This window comes from Microcaecilia unicolor, chromosome 2 (genome assembly GCF_901765095.1).
Source record: "Microcaecilia unicolor chromosome 2, aMicUni1.1, whole genome shotgun sequence".
NCBI classification, from domain to species: Eukaryota; Metazoa; Chordata; class Amphibia; order Gymnophiona; family Siphonopidae; genus Microcaecilia; species Microcaecilia unicolor.
Window position 1 is genome coordinate 464,542,420 of NC_044032.1, and position 20,261 is coordinate 464,562,680.

The window sequence follows — 20,261 nt, forward strand, 5'->3', positions numbered from 1 at the left end:
TTTTGATGCTCGACAGAGCACAGGCACAATTGTTTTGTCTATCCCAGAAATAAGCAGTGGATTTTCCCCAAGTCCATTTTAATAATGGTCTATGGACTTTTCCTTTAGGAAGAAGTCCAAACCTTTTTTAAACCCTGATAAGCTAACTGCCTTTACCACATTCTCTGGCAAATGCCAGAGTTTAATTACACGTTGAGTGAAGAAGAATTTTCTGTGGTTCGGTTTAAATGTACTACTTTGTAGCTTCATTGCATGCCTTTTGGAAAGAGTAAACAAACAATTCATGTCTACCCGTTCCACTCCACTCATTATTTTATAGACCTCTATCATATCTCCCTGGAGCCGTCTTTTCTTCAAGCTGAAGAGCCCTAGCCCCTTCAGCCTTTCCTCATAGGTAAGTCATCCCTTCCACTTTATCATTTTTGTCGCCCTTCTCTGTACCTTTTCTAATTCCACTATATCTTTTGAGATGCAGCAACCAGAATTGATCACAATATTTGAGGTACGGTCGCACCATGGACCAATACAAAGGCATTATATTGTCCTCGTCTTTGTTTTCCATTCCTTTCCTAATAATACCTAACATTCTATTTGCTTTCTTAGCTGCCACACCACACTGAGCAGAGGGTTTCAATGTATCATCAACGGCGACGCCAAGATCCCTTTCATGGTCGGTGACTCCTACTGTGGAACCTTTCGCTACGTAGCTATAATTCAGGTTCCTCTTTCCCACATTCATCACTTTGCACTTGCTCACATTAAACGTCATCTGCCATTTAGACGCCCAGTCTTCCAGTCTCGTAAGGTCCACTTGTAATTTTTCACAATCTTCTCGTGATTTAACAACTTAGAATAACTTTGTGTCATCAGCAAATTTAATTACCTCACTAGTTACTCCCATCTCTAGATCATTTATAAATATGTTAAAAAGCAGCGGTCCCATCACAGACCCCTGGGGAACCCCACTATCTACCCTTCTCCATTGAGAATACTGACCATTTAACCCTACTCTCTGTTTTCTATCTTTTAACCAGTTTTTAAACCACAATAGTACACTACATCCTATCCCATGACTCGCCAATTTCTTCTGGAGTCTTTCATGAGGTACTTTGGTAAATGCCTTTTAAAAATCCAGATACACAATATCAACCGGCTCACCTTTATCCACATGTTTGTGAGAGAGAGATTTTTGCCGAAGCTTTGTGCACAGATACATGCCCTGATCTCCCCCGGTACTTTCTAGGAAGTATGCAAATGTTTAGTTAGTTTTCTAATTGATCCATTTTTCAGTTACTTGTTGCTGTTTGCTATTTGAAATTTTTTTTTTTGTCCAGGTTCTGAGAATAAACACATTTGGTTTGTTCGTTCTGCCTGTATGGACTGATAAAGAATCCCGGTGGTTTGTGAGTTGGGTCTGTGAGTGCTTTCTGGGAACTGTGGGACCACTGAGAGTGTGGATCCAGTAACCTAGAAATCTCTGGGGATAATTGGAGAGTGGGAGACTTGCTCAGAGGCGGTTGTTGTGACCCAGTCGGTGGGAGAAGGGACCTAGTGTACAGCACAAGCGGCAGGTGCAGGCGAACCTCAGCTGTGCTGGGGTTAGACCTTCTTAAGTGGCTGTGGGGTAACCTCAGGCAGGTGGCTAAGCGTTTTGTGACAGTAGCACAGAGGCTGCTAGACTGGAGGTGTGACTATTCTGCTGAGTTCCCAAAGTCTCTTCTATTTGCCTCAGCTCTTGCATATTCCTTCCCTTTGCTTTTGAGTTTCACAATATCACTTTTGCACTTTCTCCTATCATTTCTATTTCTAAAAAAAAAAAAGTCTCTCAATTTTACCTTTATTGGCTTTTTTTTCTTCTATTTGCATCTTTACTTTCCCGACTACTTTATCAGTTTCTCTTAGCTTTCCAGATATTTTGTCCTCCTCTTATTGCAATCTTTTATAGTTAATAAAGGTTTACCTTTTTTCTTTACCTTTTCAGCTAGTACTTTTGAGAACAAAAGAGGCCTTCTTTTCCTCTTCTTTTATTTACTTTTCTTATAAAAAGATTTTTCACCCCCAATATAGGTCCTTTAACCACTGCGTTTCCAGTGTTTGAACTCATTCTTTGAAAGCCAAGAGTGCGTATGTTTGACTCCCAACTGGGAAATAATCATATATGTGGTATTTATATAAAATACTGGATTTCCTCCAGCTCTGTCTACTCTGTATAGAAAATGCCAGTAGCATCATCCCAAATGTGTGACTGACTTGTTCTGCTCTCAGTGGAGACTATTAATTACTGGTAAGCAACTTTTATTTTCTCATTTAACACTGGTTAACTCTGCAACTCATGATTTTAAAAGCTTAATTGTGCCAATGCAGCCAGAAAAAATAGAATGGAGTAATACTAATAAAATGTGTAACAAAAACAAGCCCATTTGGGTGGGTGTTGTCGTACAGTTATAGTTGGAGTTAAAATATCAGATTTTGCCTTTACAAGTCCCAGCAAAGTCTTGGTATGTTATGCCTTATTATAGGAGAGAGATTATCTTAATAAAAAGGACTAAAAGCAGATGTTTTTTGAAATAATGAACATAAAAATAGTTTTGTCAAAGGCACTAGTTTATTGCTAGAAAACAAACGGTAAAGTAAACTTGATTTTAGAAATTTAGGTTGAGCTTTTGGAAAGAAACTATAGTAGAGATGCTTATGCTCTAGGTCAGTGGTCTTTATAGTTATGAGTGGCCTGCATTCTGTAGTACGTTTGCAAGGAATGCTTATTTTAAATTATTTTTTTTTTAAATTTGCTCTCATTTAGATTTATAACCTGTGAGCAAACTACAACTTGAATGTACATAAAAACATGAGATACACAAATGTGGTATCCCACTTTAAGACATCTGAGGCAAATGATCAAAGTGCAGGCCTTTATCCTTTTGCATCCTAGCTAACAGCTGGGGATTAAATGGGAAAGAAACTACAGGAAGAAGCCCACTCTTAGTTGTGTGGGGGGTTGAGTAGATATTTTATGTACCTAACAAAAAATTAATAATTTTTAGATTTTGTGTGTTTCCAAGCAAGTATTTACCCCCAGATTCTAGATAGCATGCCTAGAAATCCGCACCAAAATCCAGGCATATCTCTCTATATAAAAGGCAAAACCAACGTTCTATGAAGCCTCCAGCCGGAAGTGTGAAGGGGGCGAGATATCCGGTTTCCCTATGAGTGTCTGCCCCGCCCTCTCTGTAACACAGTCAGTGAAGGAAAACAGCAGAGCACGAAATCAAATCGCTGGCTCTGTAACAGTGAAGGACTCAGAGGGGGGAGGGGAGAGACGCCAGAGGGCAGGGACACACACACTCCCACATGCACACAGAAGAAAACATTGCTAGCCCCCGTTTCATATGCATCAGAAACGGGGCTTTTTTACTAGTTCTGTAATAACATGCGTAACTTAATTTTGTTAATGAGCTAATTAGCGTTGATAACAGCACTTAACAAGCAACAGGTAATTAGAATTTACATGCACAAATTGCTAAGCGTATTCTGTAATGAACTGCGCCTAAATTCTAATGTGCACAGTCTAGAAGGGGTGTCTGTGGTCGGGGAAATGGGCATTTTCTGGGCATTCCAAATTTTACAGGTGTAGTTATAGAATATGGCCCAGTGCGCATAAATCTACATGCAGGGATTTATGGCACGTTTCGTTGGTGTAAGTGGAGGTGCATAGTTCTAGGCGCTAGGATATCAACTAAGCATATTCTATATACCGAGCCTAATTCTAGGCACCACTTACAGAATGCGCTTAGGCAGGAATGCCTACCGCATGGATTTTTTAGGCGCCTTATCTAGAGTCTGTCAGTGTTTAAAACCCTTTTCTGCTGCATTTCTTACATTCTGAACAGTTTTATCAAATGTGACCTGCTGAGTGAAAAGGTGCCAAATATGGAATATGTGACTTGCTTATACCACAAGATAGAGGAGTATCAACTGCATAATCCTGCCAAATTTCAGCCTCAAGTATGGAGTAATGATTAATATTTATCAATAACAAAGTAATTAACCCCAGTTATCACATACTCCACTTTTTTTAGGCTGTAGAACATTGAAAACATCAAAACTAGGAAAAAAATTGCATAGGCTCATTCTACTACACAAAATTTCCAGCAATGAAAGTTACCCAATTTAACCCCTCCAAATCTTTATAGCTTTTATCTCTGTTATTTGTAATCCCACTCTTGGTACCTTTTCACTCTGTGGGTCACAAATACATACATAAGAAGACATAACAGGTTTTTTAGTACATAATTAAGATGTATCACTCTACCATTTAATCATGTGAAGGCAGATTGTAGGTATTACATGGTGAGGGAGACGTGGAGTATTCCTATAATATTTTATAAGAGGCTCTAACAAATGTAGAGCCTCTTGTAAAATAGGTGCAGGACTGCACATGCCTCTCCACTTAAAGGGAGCATCAATCTCAGAAGCTGCAAAAAGTGAGAATTAATTTGTAGTGTTTTCTTCCCACATATAAGTGGAGAACCTTAAGTGCTGCTTCCACTGTAGAGGGACCTTATACCAGCATAAGGTGATCCCACTGGCTTCCCATCCCCTCCCCAACTATAATGGGTTTCTAGTGGTGTGGAAGCAATGACCACTTTCTCCTACTCTCCATGATTCCAAATTTTGAAATAGCCAACAAGATCTCTAGCAGTAATCCTGTGGTAGAGATCAGGCTTCCAGACATACCCCTATAGATAAGCTGATCCCTAGTGGTAATACCATAGAAATGCCACTAGAGGTCTCTGTGGCTATTTTTGAAATTGTGATTATTGAGATTGGAAATGAATGGGCCTTTCTGTGGTTACAACAATGCGGTATACATATGTTATATGCAGGTACTTTCTTCTTTTTTTTTTTTGTCCCTAGTGGGCTCACAATGTAAGTTTGTACCTGGGGCAATGGAGGGTTAAGTGCCTTGCCCAGGGTCACAAGGAGCTGCAGTGTGGTAATTGAACCCAGTTCTCAGCCAACTGTACTAGCCATTAGGCTACTTCTCTGCTCCAGTGTGAAATAGGGAATCCACTTCTTTGTTGTAGGCCTGCCCAGGACGCTCCCTGTCCTTACCGTACCCACGCCCGCTCGACATCTACACATAGTAAGCCTCCCCACGTGTCAAACAAGTCATACTGTTAAAATTATGACAAAATCCTGATCTTGAGAATGAAGACTTATGAAAGTAACAAACATTTTCCATGGGAACAACCGAAGGAGAGGATATTTAAGCTGCAAAAAATTTAAAAATCAAAAGTAGTACCCTGAATTTTACATGGGCTGCTGCTGGAAGCAAGTGTAAAGATAATAACACCTGTGTAATGTTCTGTGACTAAAGTTCTCATCAAAAGTCTAGCCACAGCATGTTATATCGATCTGTAAAACTTTCAGCATTGAAACTGGTACAGCAAGATATAACCCCAAATTCTATATAGTGCAAGTTGAGTTGTATTCACAAATCAAGCATATTCTGATTTGCATGCGCATCTCAACTGGTTAACAAGCCAATCAACACTGATAATTGGATGTTAATGAGCAATTAGCACTAATGGGCACTAATTAGAATTTAAGCATACTACTCGTTAAATGTGTTCTGTAATTGATGTAGATTCTACTGCTTTGATCTCAGAAAGGGGTGTAGCCAGGTCTTGGGCATTCCTAAAATTTACATGCAGTGTTATAGAATAGCCTGATCCACACCTTAAGTTAGGCGTGGGCATTTACACTAGGTTTTCATTGGTGTAAATGACTGCGACTAAATTTTAATCGTGTAGACGGCGCTATGCATATTCTGTAAACCATTCCTAACAGGCACAGTTTATAGAATACACGTAGTTGCATTTTCCATCTGCGCTGATTTTTTTTTCAGTACCCAACATAGAATCTGGCCCATAATGCAATACAATAATCAAAGGGACTAACTGCAATGCTGTATGAAAATCATCTGTGCAGAAGTCGAAGTTTATAAAAATAAGTTCTTTCTGATGTATCTCAAATGAGATTTAAAGGATAATTAGGAGTTTATAATGACTCCAATATGTTCGTAGTGCACTTAGGGATCCTTTTACAAAGCTGCGCTAGTGATTCCCGTGTACTTCCCTGTGTACTTCGTCACATTTGTTTCACCAGAATCGTTAGTGTGGCTTTGTAAAAGGAGCCCTTAGTATCTATCATAATAATAGATGGCAGGACCACCTCTAGCTGTCTATTTATTACATAGTTTGTGTTTTCTGAAGATTATTGCAAGCCATTCTTTTTCAACCAAACTGCTATATAACTAATAGCAACAGAGGTTTGGTCATGCATTGTGAAAATATTCTCATTGCCAGATAGATTATATCCTTAGCATACATTCAAAATTATGTTACACAAAGGATGTAGATATAGATTACACAGAGTGACTGACCACAGTGAGCACTGAAGAACTTGACATAATGAAAAACAGCATTGAGCCCTGAAGAACTCCTCATGATGAAAAAACATTTTGATCAGACTCACATTTCATTGTCTTCATTATCTATGGATAAGAATAAAACCATTTTAAAATCGGGGTTCTTGTGCTCATACTCTCTCTTGTATTTCCACTACTCATGATGTATTGTAAGCCACATTGAGCCTGCAAAGAGGTGGGAAAATGTGGGATACAAATGCAACAAATAAATAAAAATAGACTAAGTTTGGACAATAAAATCTCATAAACTTAGCTGAAACATCCAACAATGTCACTACAGTAGTGGGTTAATTTTCTAATGCAATAAACCAGTGGTTCCCAAAATTTTCGGTTCACGGCACCCTTAGTGTCTGAGCAATTTTTCACGGTACCCTCCCCAGCCACACAGGTCTCTACCCCCCCCCCCCTCGCCATACATCATGTCCAGTATTTCTCCCTCTGCATGCAGCATCTCCCCCTCCCCTCGACCCCCATATACAACATTTAACCCCTTTGCTGTATCTCTCCCTTCCTCCCCCACCGCACCCACAATTCTCCCTCTGCTTCAACAGGTGTGTGTGTTAACTTTTAATTTAATTTTATCTTTTAATTGTGCTTACCTTGGCTTACTATCTCTTTCTCTCTGCTAGCTGCTATGTACAAAATCTCACTGTCTGATGGAGGACCGCTGTTGTCCTGCCACACATGGCTGGGGCAAACTACTGAACACAGCTCAGCTGTGATTGGGTCACTGATCCTGTCTGGCTCCTAAAAGGGTGATCCTGATTGGGAAGCAAAAAGCCTCACTCCTTGCTTCCCAATCAGGATCGCCCTTTTAGGAGCCAGACAGGATCAGTGACCCAATCAGGATAGCCCTTTTAGGTACCAGATAGAATCTGTGACCAATCACAGCTGAGCTGTGATCAGTAGCTTGCCCCAGCCATGTGTAGCTTACATCAGCAACGTAGACTCGTAGACAGATTATTGCAGGGGGGAGTGCTGCCTGCTCTTTGCAACTTGTTGCAGCGCTTGGCGTGTGAACTCCCGTATGTCCTGCGGCACTCCTGTGAGTTTACCATGGCACACAGTTTGGGAAATGCTGCAATAAACTGTCAAAATGTGTGTATTAGACACATTTGAAAATGTATTCCAATTAAGTTTTCCACATTGTTCATAAGGCTTGAAGATAATATAATATAAGTTACTAGTAAGAAAGGCCCGTTTCTGAAACAAATGAAACGGGCGCTAGCAAGGTTTTCCTGCTCTCACCTCTCGTATCGCTGCGGTCCTCCGGGGTTGTACTGCAGGGGCAGTGACGTGAGAGGAGTAGAGGATACAGAGCTGACAGGCGATGGCTGCCTGCGGTGCCCCACTTCCTTTTTAACACAGCTGACGGAGGGAGGGGGGAGCGGCGGCAATCTGTGGTGGAGGCTTGAGTACTGGGTGCGGCGACGTTGGGGGGGGGGTGGAGGGTGGTAACGGTGGCAGCGTGGGGGGGTGGAGGGCTGAGCGATGCGATTCGCTGAGTGTCATACCCACGCCCTCGACGTCATCACGGTGTGACGCGAGGGCGGGGCAGACACTCATGGGGAAAAATTACGATCTATGCCACCTCGGAAGTTGCAGCTTCATTAGAAAGTTGGGGTTGCGAATTGTGTGGAATGGGCGTGGCTGAGTGCGGGTCTATGAGTGACAGTGAGTGGTGCTGACAGCCTTGCCTACCAACAGTGCAGGGCTTCAGTGTTTCCCTGCCACAAAGTGAGCTTCAGAATGTTTGAGGTGAAAATTATATATATAGATATTTGAATACTAGAATTCTGCCTTTTATCACATAAATCGTTATTCAAGGTTTTGTAATCGCCAGGCTTCTTTTGGATCATTACCTTTAGAGATTAAATATATATCAGTAGAATGTACTTCTTTTGACTTCTGTAGGGCAGTTGTAATTCTTTAAAAAGTCACTTTTGACAATTTCTAATCGTGCTCTATAAAGCTTTAGAACAGCTATATATTCCTATTTAGTGACATTTGTTTCAATTTTCCTCTATTTTCATTCACCTCTCCTTGTTATCTCTTTCTGCTCTCTTGCTGTTTGAAAAAACCATGGAGCTTCTTATAGTTTTTGCAGTAATACTGGATGTACTGGGGCAACAGTATCTAATAAAAGGAAGAGCAGCCTAGTGGCTAGAGCAGGGGACTTGAACCAAGTTCAAATCCCACTGCAGCTCCTTGTGATCTTGGACAAGTTGATTAATCCCTCATTGCCTCAGGTAAAACTTTAGATTGTGATGATTGTGAGCCCCCCAGGGACAAAAAAGAAAACATACGTATTGTACATGATTGTTCACCACTTTGATAACTTACAGGCTTAAAGATGATATATAAGAAATTTAAATAAAATAATGCAGATTTTTGTCTCTCAGTGATCTTCAGTTTCAGAATTTAGATATAATTCATAAGAACATAAGAATAGCCATAGTAGGTCAGACCAATGGTCCATCTAGTCCTGTATCCTGTTTACAACAGTGTCCAATGCAGGTCACAAGTACCTGGCAGAAACCCAAATAGTTGCAACATTCCATGCTACCAGTCCCAGGGCAAGCAGTGGCTTCCCTATGTCTGTCAATAGCAGACTATGGACTTTTCCTCCAGGAACTTATCCAAACCTTTTTTAAACTCAGATATGTTAACCACCGTTACCACATCCTCCGACAAAGAGTTTAAGAGCTTAACTATTTGTTGAGTGAAAAAATATTTCCTCCTATTTGTTTTGAAAGTATTTCCATGTAACTTCATTGAGTGTCCCCTAGTTTTTGTACTTCATGAAAAAGTTTTAAAAAATCTATTCACTTCTACTCATTCTACACCACTCAGGATTTTGTAGACCTCAATCATATCTCCCCTCAACCGTCTCTTTTCCATGCTGAAGAGCCCTAACCTCTTTAGCCTTTCCTCATATGGGAGGAGTTCCATCCCTTTTATCATTTTGGCTGCTCTTCTTTGAACGTTTTCTGATTCCTCTATATCTTTTTTGAGATACGGTGACCAGAACTAAATGCAGTATTCAGGTGAGGTCACACAATGGAGCGATACAGAGGCATTATAGTAGTCTTGGTCTTATTCACCATCCCTTTCCTAATAATTCCTAGCATCCTGTTTGTTTGTTTTTTTGCCTCCACCGCACACTGGGCAGAAGATTTGTTTATATTATAATCTTGCCTATCCTTGGATAAACTTAATCCAGTTTAATTACAAAATATTTTAATCAAACTTGTCAGTAAGTATTATGGTTTAGTTTTCTATTTGTATGGTTGTATCTCTTTCCTATTTTTAATTGTAGTTCTTTTCTCTGTCCTTGTTTTTATTAGATTGTAAATCACTTTGCCCTGCCTGACAGTTAAAGCAGTATAGAAAGTTTGGAACAAAAAAAAATAGGTATTGCACTTGCTTATCTTGTCTTTAAATCACAATGAAAAGAGAGTAAGAACATGATCTGTCCACAAAATCTGTTCAATAAGAAGAAAATATCCTCAAGGTTATTTTACATTCAGGCAAAAATACTAAATCCAAGATGTCCTTTTTCATTTGTGGATGCAAGACTGTTTCAAACCTAATGTATGCATTCTATCTATAGCCTGAAGCAAAGTGGTTGTTTGATTCATCATGCAAATTAAAATCTCTTAGAACCATAAATTGTATATATTTTGGAAAAGCTCAAGTAATACAGTAAAATCAAGATAGAACAAACCATTAAATTGTAGAAAATAAAACTTTATAATCATCTAACCTATTTTTCATCAGCTACTTATAAAGAATGCCTAATTATAATCATAGCACCTCTTTCTTTCCAACCACACACATTTGGGGTTCACAAATGTATCCTGGTGATCAAAGTTGTTGGGAAATGGACTGTAACCCTTCAAGGACAAAAAACTTCAAGAATTGAATAAAACACTCTTTATTGGTGATTGAAATTTCGACACAGTACTGTGTTTCGGTCAAAGGCCTGCTTCAGGCTGGTCAGCCTCACTTTGGTGGTTGGAAAATTAATGGAAACTCTCTGAAGAAAAGCATAGTGAACTTCCTAGAATCCAACGGGCTGCAAGATCTGAGGCAGCATGGTTTTACCAAAGGAAAATCATGCCAAACAAATCTGATTGATTTCTTTGATCGGGTGACCAGAGACTAAATAAAGGACTTTCACTAGATGTAATCTACTTGGATTTCAGTAAAGCCTTTGATATGGTTCCTCATAGGAGGTTCATGAATAAGCTAAGCAGTATGAAGTTAAAACCCAAGTGGTAAAGTGGATTGGAATTGGTTGACTGACAGATGATAGAGGGTGGTGTAAATGGAACCTGCTTGGAGGAAAGGAAGGTGAGACATGTGGTACATTGGGGATTGGTGCTGAGGTTCTCCAGGACAGGTTTGGGAACCATGGTCTAAGGACTGGCATTTCAAAGAAGTGCAAAGTGATGCACTTGGGATTCAGAAATCTAAAGGAGACGTACAAAATTGGAGGTGAAAGGCTGATAAGCACAACCCAGGAGAGGGGCCTTGGTGTGATTAGTGTTATACCTGGGAGATTTTATATGGGGTCCACTGCAGTGCCCCCTAGTGTGCCCCGTTGCTCTCCTGGGATGTCTAGGTGGCCAGTCTACTAAGAATACTGGCTACTCCTACATCCCAATGGCTTGATTTTTGTGTGTTCACTTGGACAGAGTTTTTTTCCACCAAAATGTGCCAAAAATATAAATGCATAGAACACAAAAGCATTTCGCATGTGGTCATTTTCGGGAAAAAAAAAAAAAAGGTAAGAAGTTTTGCTGTTTTGAAAATGGCCATATTTCCTATTTGAGTTTGGGACGTTTAGAACAAAACATCCCAAATTCAAATAGGCCCCTCCACATATGCCTTGAAGGAGGTGTAAGAGTTGATTGGAAAACTTTTTATAAATATACTTTGTATTGCCACTGTAAAATGGGAAATACATGTATGGACTTGTGAACTGCTGAACTCCCCCCCCCCACCCTAAATGTATATATCCTGTGGCATCTATGCTTGTAAATAGAGGCATTGTAAAATCAATATTTACACACATGCCATTTACATGTGTAGCTGTTACGCAACTGTTCTAAAATAACATCCATAATGTAGCTTGATGGTCAGACTGGATAGGCAATATGGAGGGGCATAATCGAACGAAAACGTCTATCTCCATGGGCATTTATCTCCAAGAACGGGTCCGTGAAGGGGCGGACCGAACCGTATTTTCGAAAACAATAGACGTCCATGTTTTATTCGACAATTTGTGAGCTGGGCGTTTTTGTTTTTCAGCGATAATGGGAAATGAAAGCGCCCAGCTCAAAAACGAATAAATCCAAGGCATTTGTTTGTGGGAGGGGCCAGGATTCATAGTGCACTGGTCCCCCTCACATGCCAGGACACCAACCGGGCACCCTAGGGGGCACTTTTACAAAAACAAAAAAAAAGGTAAAAGAGCTCCCAGGTGCATAGCACCCTTCCCTTGTGTGTTGAGCCCCCCCAAATCCCCCTCAAAACCCACTGCCCACAAGTCTACACCATTACTATAGCCCTAAGGGGTGAAGGGGGGCACCTACATGTGGGTACAGTGGGTTTAGGGGGGGGGGGTTGGACGACTAAGCATTAAGCAGCACAATTGTAACAGGTAGGGGGGGATGGGCCTGAGTCCACCTGCCTGAAGTCCACTGCACCCCCTAACAACTGCTCGAGGGACCTGCATACTGCTGCCAGGGAGGTGGGTATGACATTTGAGGGTAAAATAAAAAGTTGTGAAACATCATTTTTTGTGGTGGGAGGGGGTTAGTGATCACTGGGGGAGTCAGGGGAGGTCATCCCCGATTCCCTCTGGTGGTAATCTGGTCATTTAGGGCACTTTTTGGGGCCTTATTCGTGAAAAAAACAGGGTCCAGGAAAAGGGCCCTAAATTCTAGCTACAAACGCATACTTTTTTTCCATTATCGGCGAAAGGCGCCCATCTCTCCTCGGCCGATAACCACGCCCCAGTTCCACCTTCGCCACGCCTCCGACACGCCCCCGTCAACTTTGTACGCTTCCACGATGGAGTGCAGTTGAACACGTCCAAAATCGCCTTTCCATTATACCGATTTATTCGTTTTTGTGAGATAAACGTCTATCTCCCGATTTAGGTCGTAATATAGGCGTTTTTGTCTTTCGATTATAAGCAGGATGGTCTTTTATCTGCCTACATTTTTCTGTTTCTATACGTATAGCACATCAAAGTGAAAACCACTGCAGGTTTACTGTCCAAGCAGTGTCTTTGCTTGCCACATTATAATGCTTTATTTTACAAATAATGCTGAGGTAGCAGATAGCATGTTTTCTTCCATATAAAGTCACTGTAAAATGGTTACTAGTATTCAGTGATGCTGAAATTTAACACACAGTCTGTATTGCAGCATGTTATAAAAAACATACAATACATAATTTGTTGCCTATAAAGGTGGCTAAGTTCCTAACAAGTGAGTGCAAATGGTTTACTTAAAAAAAAAAAAAAAGGTTTTCCATTTTTATGCTTCAGAATGCAAGATGTGCTTACATAAGAAAAATTTTTACTGGATCAAAATTTCCCTTTGCTGTAATGGAAAGAGGAAACATTGCCCTGATCCTTTCAATAAGAGGTCATTCCTTGTTACTTAGTCAGTTATCCTCCCCAGAAGGTCACGGGGGAAAGTACCACCTTCCTGAATACTGAGAAGTGCCTATTCAAATAACTTTCAAATGATCATAAGGGGAATTCAGTTTGCTGGCGCCAAGCAATTCCATTGAGAGTAATGTCCAAAGACGAGTGGTCTGCTGCTGAGTTGGAATCATTCTTTACACAATACAGACATATTTCCTCACAAAGGCCAAAGTCTGTGTCTTGAGAAAAGACAACACTGATCAACGGGCTGGGTCTGATAAATTCTGATCAGACAGGGTTTCCTGAGCTGAAGAAAACCAATTCACCATGAGGCAGCACCAATGAACAAAATGGGGACAGCTGCTCTGTATGGTGTGTTCAGATTAAAGTGTTGTGCTATAGCATGATCTATGAATTACTACTTTTGAAAGAAATTTCCTTCCCACTGGTCTTTTTTGTGCTACAATGTGTTACAATCAGAAAAGAATACTTTTTGGTTAAATCACATTTCTTAAAACCTTTGTGGGTTTTTTTTTTTCTTTTCGTTTTGTCATGCTTTTCATTTGAAGACACAGGGTAAGAAAGGAGCCCTTTGCTTAAAAGCAAAGGATGAAAACAGAGATTTGAAGGCCTGTTTTTCATAGGGGCTCAACATGGGAAATGGGACATCCAGATCGGGTTGTTCACATTTATCTGACATTTCACATGTACAAGAGGAATCTTTTGTGAAATATGAGTAAGGACACCAGCAAATACACATATATTTGCCGTACAGAAAGAGCAGCAATCTTGCCACAAGATTATACATAAAAATAAGAGAAATAGTGGACAACCTTTAGTAGCAGTCATTAAAATAACAGACTTTTATGTTAAGAAAATAAGTGAAAAAGTATAGTTTTCAAAATAGTTCAGTGAAAAGGTAAGAGCAGCAAGGTTACATAAAAATATAAAAATAGTCATACTGGGTCAGACCAAAGGAAAACTGAAGGACAATGGAGAAGAAATTGGACAGCAAAAGTTTAAATGAGACAAAAATAAATAATTAGACAAAAACTTCAGCGAACTTCCTTGTGAATAACAAAGTACCAAGCTGAGAATATAATCTCATTAAAAAATTCCTCACCGTGAGACTTATTTAAATTTAATTTTAATTGATTGAGGAAAAGACGATATCTTTTTTTCAGGATTGTGGCTTGATGCATAAGTGAAATGGAGACCCCGATGCCAGAAAGTTAAGCTAAGTGCCTTTAAATGTTTAAAGTATTTCTTTAATGAGGACTGAAGAAGATATTTGAAAGCATTTACTAAAAAAAATCACAAAAGTTATAAAAATCACAAGATTCATAAGAAATTACTAAAAAGTTATAAAAAAACTGGAAGTTTTTGACCAATGATAATACTGGCGTCTGTGCAGAGCCGGCACTTAGAAATTTTATCTGCTGCCGAGCGAGGACTTTTGAGGTCTTTTTCTCAATCAATTAAAATTAAATTTAAATAAGTCTCCCGGTGAGGAATTTTTTAATGATATTAGATTCTTAGCTTGGTAGTTTGTTATTCACAAAAATAACTAAGCCAGTAAAGCAAGGTGGCAAGATTTCTTCTAAATATGCTATCCAAAGGAAAAAAAAAATATAGAAGTGGGATTTTAAACCTGAAGGGGAAAATGGAAAGATGTATAGAGAACAAAAATACATAAACACAAGAGGGTCTTGAGCTTTCTGAAACTTAAGAATGCTATGTTTAGCACTCCTTCTTGAGCCAACTTTTATGATCATCCAAAGAAAAGAACCATTAGAGGTCAGACAATGATGCTGTCAGAACATCCATAGTTTCCTTCTGTATTCTTGGATGTATCCCACCCAGCCCCATTACTTTCTCTATTTGCTAGCTCCTCATGAACACAGTTTTCTGAAAATTGTTGCAGGCCTACCTCACTTCATTCCTATTTGAGTCCCGTCTTCTTCAGTCCTGTTCCCGTATCTTCTGTGAATACTGAACAAAAATTTGTTGAGCAATTCTGCTTTATCCTCCTTATACTGTACATAGTCTTCTGTTTCTCACATTGCCACTTTTATATTTCTCATGGTACTAACATATCTTTAAAAAAATGTTTTTTCCATCCCATTTTACTGTACTAGCTATTTTCTTTTCCCCCTGCATCTTTGCTTTTCTATTTTCCCAGTTTCTTACTTTTTCCAGCCATTGTTGTCTCTCTCTCTTTCTGTGATCTCTTGTAGATTATGAACACTAATTATTTTCCTTATTTTCACCAACTTTTCTTCCTCCTCCTTGACAGTTTCTCTCAGGGCCGCCAAGAGACTGAGCCAGGGCAGGGCCGTCGCTGCAGGGCCCAGGGCAGAATCATCATCGCTGCCCCCCACACACACACAAAATCGCCACTGCCACCCTCCTGCCCGAAGTACCTTGGCTGGCTCCGCCAGTTGCAGGCAGCGTGGCTCCTTCCTTTGCCCAGCATTGCCTGCCCCTGTGGCTGCTTTCTTCAGGTCGCACATGCTCAGTCTCAAAACTGAGCATGTGCAGCCTGAGGGCCCAGCAGCTGCTAGACAGGCAATGCAAGGGGGGAGTTTTCTCTCTCCTGCTCCTGTCGGGACACGATCACCTGGGTCCTGTCAGGAGAGAGAGAGAGACCCCTGCACCGGGCCCCCCCTCTCGGCTGCTATGGTTTCCCTGAAGTCTAAGGGGGTCCTTTTATTAAGGTGTGCTAACGATTAGCTTGCACTAAATATATGACACACATTATATTCCTATGTGTGTCTTAGTGTGCGCTAAATCTGTTAGCACGTTAGTAAAATGACCCCTAAGACCTTTTGTTATCACAGATTGTGTCCTAATACAAAATTATATCAGCCAGTGGTTACTTGATCCTACATGATTACCTATAAGGACATCAGAAACACTCTTGCCAATCATAAGCGCCAGATCTAGTATTGCCCCCTCCTTCTCCATTACCAGCTATTAGAGAAGTTCTCCCTGTGGAGAATCCAAGATACCTACTTCTACTGCAGCCAGGATGTCCCAATCAACATCTGGCAAATTGAAATCACCTAGCAATAGAACTTTTCCTTCCATGGCAATTTTATGACTTCAATTAGATCTGAATCTGCACGGGAAGTCTGTACATCACATCAGTGTACATAAATGTACCAGTCTCTCTTTCCAGATTAACCCAAAGTGTTGCTTCCTTAACTCATAATACCTGCACTTCTGTTGCTTTTATATTATTTCTTATATAGCACCTCTCCTCCTCCCATTCTTCCTACTCTGTACTTCTTGAGTAGATTATAGTCCAATATAACTATATCCTAGTCATGGCTTTCCATGTAGCACATCTCCATGACCGCCGCTAAATTCAAGTCAACTACTTATTGCAGATTTTAGGTCTAGGAATTTATTTCCTATACTGGTATTCACAACTTTTTTTTTTTTTTACAATTTTTATACAAGTATTGGTTTTACTCCTGAGCCTTTGTCCACCCATCCCATTGGCCTAGTTTAAAGCCCTTTTCAGGAAGTTAGCAAGTCTGCTCTGGAAGATACTTTGCTTGTTCTTCACTAGACGGACACAATCTCTGCTCAGTTGTTCAAAAGTTGCTGTCTCATAGTAACATAGTAAATGATGGCAAATGAACATCTGCACGGTCCATTCAGTCTGCCCAGCAAGGTTCTGTTGTGGCTACAGTATAGTCACACTTATCGATGCATGATTAAACCAACAATTCAACCATGCTGCTAACAAACATTTTTTTGCTAATACTTGCTAATTTAAACCTTACAAATACAGTAAAATACAATACAATAATATATTCTGTGAAATACCTGTCAGGTTCTTTGAGGATGATAAAAGATTGAATAATTAGGATGAAGCAATCAAGGTATAAAGTCAAAATAAAACAGCCAATGAAAATAAAGTTAAACATCAAACAAGAGCAGATCTTCAAAGATTTTCCAAAGAGGTACACCTTTAGTTTTCAATGGAAAGGTGTAAAATTTAGATTGGAGTTGTATATCTAGTGATAGGACATTCCACATCAAAGTAACCTGATGTGTGAAAGTTTGAAAATATCAGTTGTTCTTTAGATGGAAGTGATCTTAAGAAACAAGCAATACTAATTTGGCTCATATATGGGGGTGTGCTAGACCATTCAAAATTTTAAACACTAGGCAACCCTGTATAAAAATTATAGATGATCAACTGGCAGCCAATGTCGTCTACGTAACAAAAGTACTAAGACTGCACGACAGTCTAGCTGCCGTATTCTGCAGGGTCTGTAGTCTAATGTGTAATTTGGTTGAACAGCCTGCATAAAGAAGGTTTCAATAATCTAGCTGACTTAAAAAATAGGATTAAACAACTTTGAATTGATCGAAAAAGAAAGAAACTCTGAATTCTTTGTAGTTGCCTGAGTTTCCAATATATTTTGCAGACCAGTATATTAACTTGGACATTCATCACTAACAAAGGGTCCAATGTAATTCCCAATATTAGATTTCTCAAATGAGAAATCAGCTCCATTAATATTTACTTATTATTTTTCTCTTCCTTAGGTAAAATACCTAACAATAATTTGGTTTTGTCTTTGTTTAATTTTATTAAGTGACTAGAGGCCTATTGTTCAAGGAATGATTGGTGTCTGCAGAGTTATACCATCAATGTAGCTATAGAACAGCCTACAACAAACAGATTCATAAATATATTTAAAAATTGGGGCTAGTAGGGAACTCTGGAGGACTACATATTAGGCTTTCCATGTTAACTCTATAGGTTCTGTTGACTTCGAAACCCCTCAAACCAATTGAACACCTTGCCTGTTAAATACAAATTACTTAATTTTAGCAGTAGAAGTGAATGGTCCATCCATCATAGAGGACAAATCAGATTCCATGAGAATTGCCTTCTGCAGTACACCCTTTACTTATTAACGATCAAAGTGGCTGAAAGGGTCTCTGTACTTAAAATGCACTCCTATACCCAGATTGAGAGGACTGGAGATGTCTTTCCCTCTCTCTACCCTTCCCCCCCTCACTGAGATACACAGTACCTGCACTTATAGCCTATGATATGAATACAATATAAAATGTGTATGCTTGATCATGTTCTGTCTTTCATTTTCGGGACGTAGTCCAGGAAGCTGAAATGCTTTCATTGATACTATCTATGGAACCATACATTTTTCTACAGAATTCAAGCTTCTCGTGACTTGTCTGTATGACCAGTGAATCTTTCACAGACTTGTAAGGTGTGCTGCTGACAAAAATCACAAACATGAGATGTGCTACGTATATCTTCCTGTATCAAAATAATACTCCTTATTGAAGTTGTTTGCTATTCTCTTATCTAATTGGTGTTTCAGTAGGTTCAGAATAGGACAGTATAAGTGAAGAACATACCTCAAGTCATTTTTGACATTTGCCTCTTAGATTCTTAAAATTATAAAAATGATATACACTGTATTTTATTGTAATGCACCTTTAGCTTATCATATGGTCTAATACATAAATATCAACCCATTTCCTTACTGATCCTCCAACTAAGTTACCATGCCTGCAGGATGACATTGGGACAAAAACCGAGCAGTGCTTTCACTTGCAGCGTAGTCTGAAGGAACCTCACATTTTAAAAACTATTTGACTCTGCAAATGGATGAGAGATGCTCTAATATTTTCAGGAATGTCTGCTCCTGCATTCTGCCTAGGACCTGGATGATTGCATTAGAGTGATATCTTGTTAATGCAATCATCTGTGTCCTGACTCCCTGCATGGACAGACCATGGGAGCAGGCAGGCAGGAAGAGGCTTGCCAGCACCTGGCCCAGGCCCTCCCTTGGAGGCAGAGACAGAAAAGTAAGGGGGCAGGTAGGCAGGTGGCATGAGTGTGTGTGTGGGGGGGGGGGGGGGGGGGGCGGTGCACAGAGCTGTTCGGTTTTGCCCTGGGCCCAGGTATTTCTCTCTGCAGTCCTGGCCTATGCTTCCTTTTGTCTGACCTTAGTTACCCCTGGAAAAGTACAAGTTTTACAACCCAGGAACTGAATTCCCTAATATTCTGTATACTGAGCGCCTAATTTCTCTCACGCACAATTACAAAGGGGAGGGGCATGGGTGTGTCGGGTGTTTTCTGACTATTCCTGAATACATTTTATAGAGTAGTGGCATTTTATCTTGTTGGGCAGACTGGCTGGACCGTGCAGGTCTTTTTCTGCCGTCATCTACTATGTTACTATGTATGTGTAAAAAACCCAGTCCTTATTGGGGTCCTGCAAATGGCAAGACTGATTTAGATAGGCTGGAGTGGTCTTTGATGGCAACTCTAGTAGTTGGAACGTAAGGCCAGTTCCGGGTAGACTTCTATGGTCTATGGCCCAGAAATGCTAAAGAAAGACCATGATAGGTATAGTAGAATTGATATAGTAGATTTAGTAGAATTGGAAAAGGTACAGCGAAGGGCGACGAAAATGATAGTGGGGATGGGACGACTTTCCTATGAAGAGAGGCTGAGAAGGCTAGGGCTTTTCAGCTTGGAGAAGAGACGGCTGAGGGGAGATATGATAGAAGTGTATAAAATAATGAGTGGAATGGATCGGGTGGATGTGAAGCGACTGTTCACGCTATCCAAAAATACTAGGACTAGAGGGCATGAGTTGAAGCTACAGTGTGGTAAATTTAAAACGAATCGGAGAAAATTTTTCTTCACCCAACGTGTAATTAGACTCTGGAATTCGTTGCCGGAGAACGTGGTACGGGCGGTTAGCTTGACGGAGTTTAAAAAGGGGTTAGATAGATTCCTAAAGGACAAGTCCATAGACCGCTATTAAATGGTCTTGGAAAAATTCCGCATTTTTAGGTATAACTTGTCTGGAATGTTTTTACGTTTGGGGAGCGTGCCAGGTGCCCTTGACCTGGATTGGCCACTGTCGGTGACAGGATGCTGGGCTAGATGGACCTTTGGTCTTTCCCAGTATGGCACTACTTATGTACTTATGTACTTATGTACTTATGTAGGTATTTTATATCAATTCATTGTTGGCTTAATCCTGAATTGGTAAGTGTGATTGTTGGGCAGACTAAATAGGCCATTCAGTTCTTTATCTG

The 20,261-nt window shown here is 40.1% G+C and overlaps 1 protein-coding gene across 2 annotated transcripts in view; it reads left to right on the forward strand.

The window, feature by feature from the left end:
* The window catches only part of SLC4A11 (solute carrier family 4 member 11), a 357,901-nt gene that overhangs the window by 145,964 nt on the left and 191,676 nt on the right, over window positions 1-20,261 (forward strand). The gene's annotated exons all lie outside the window — the stretch shown is intronic.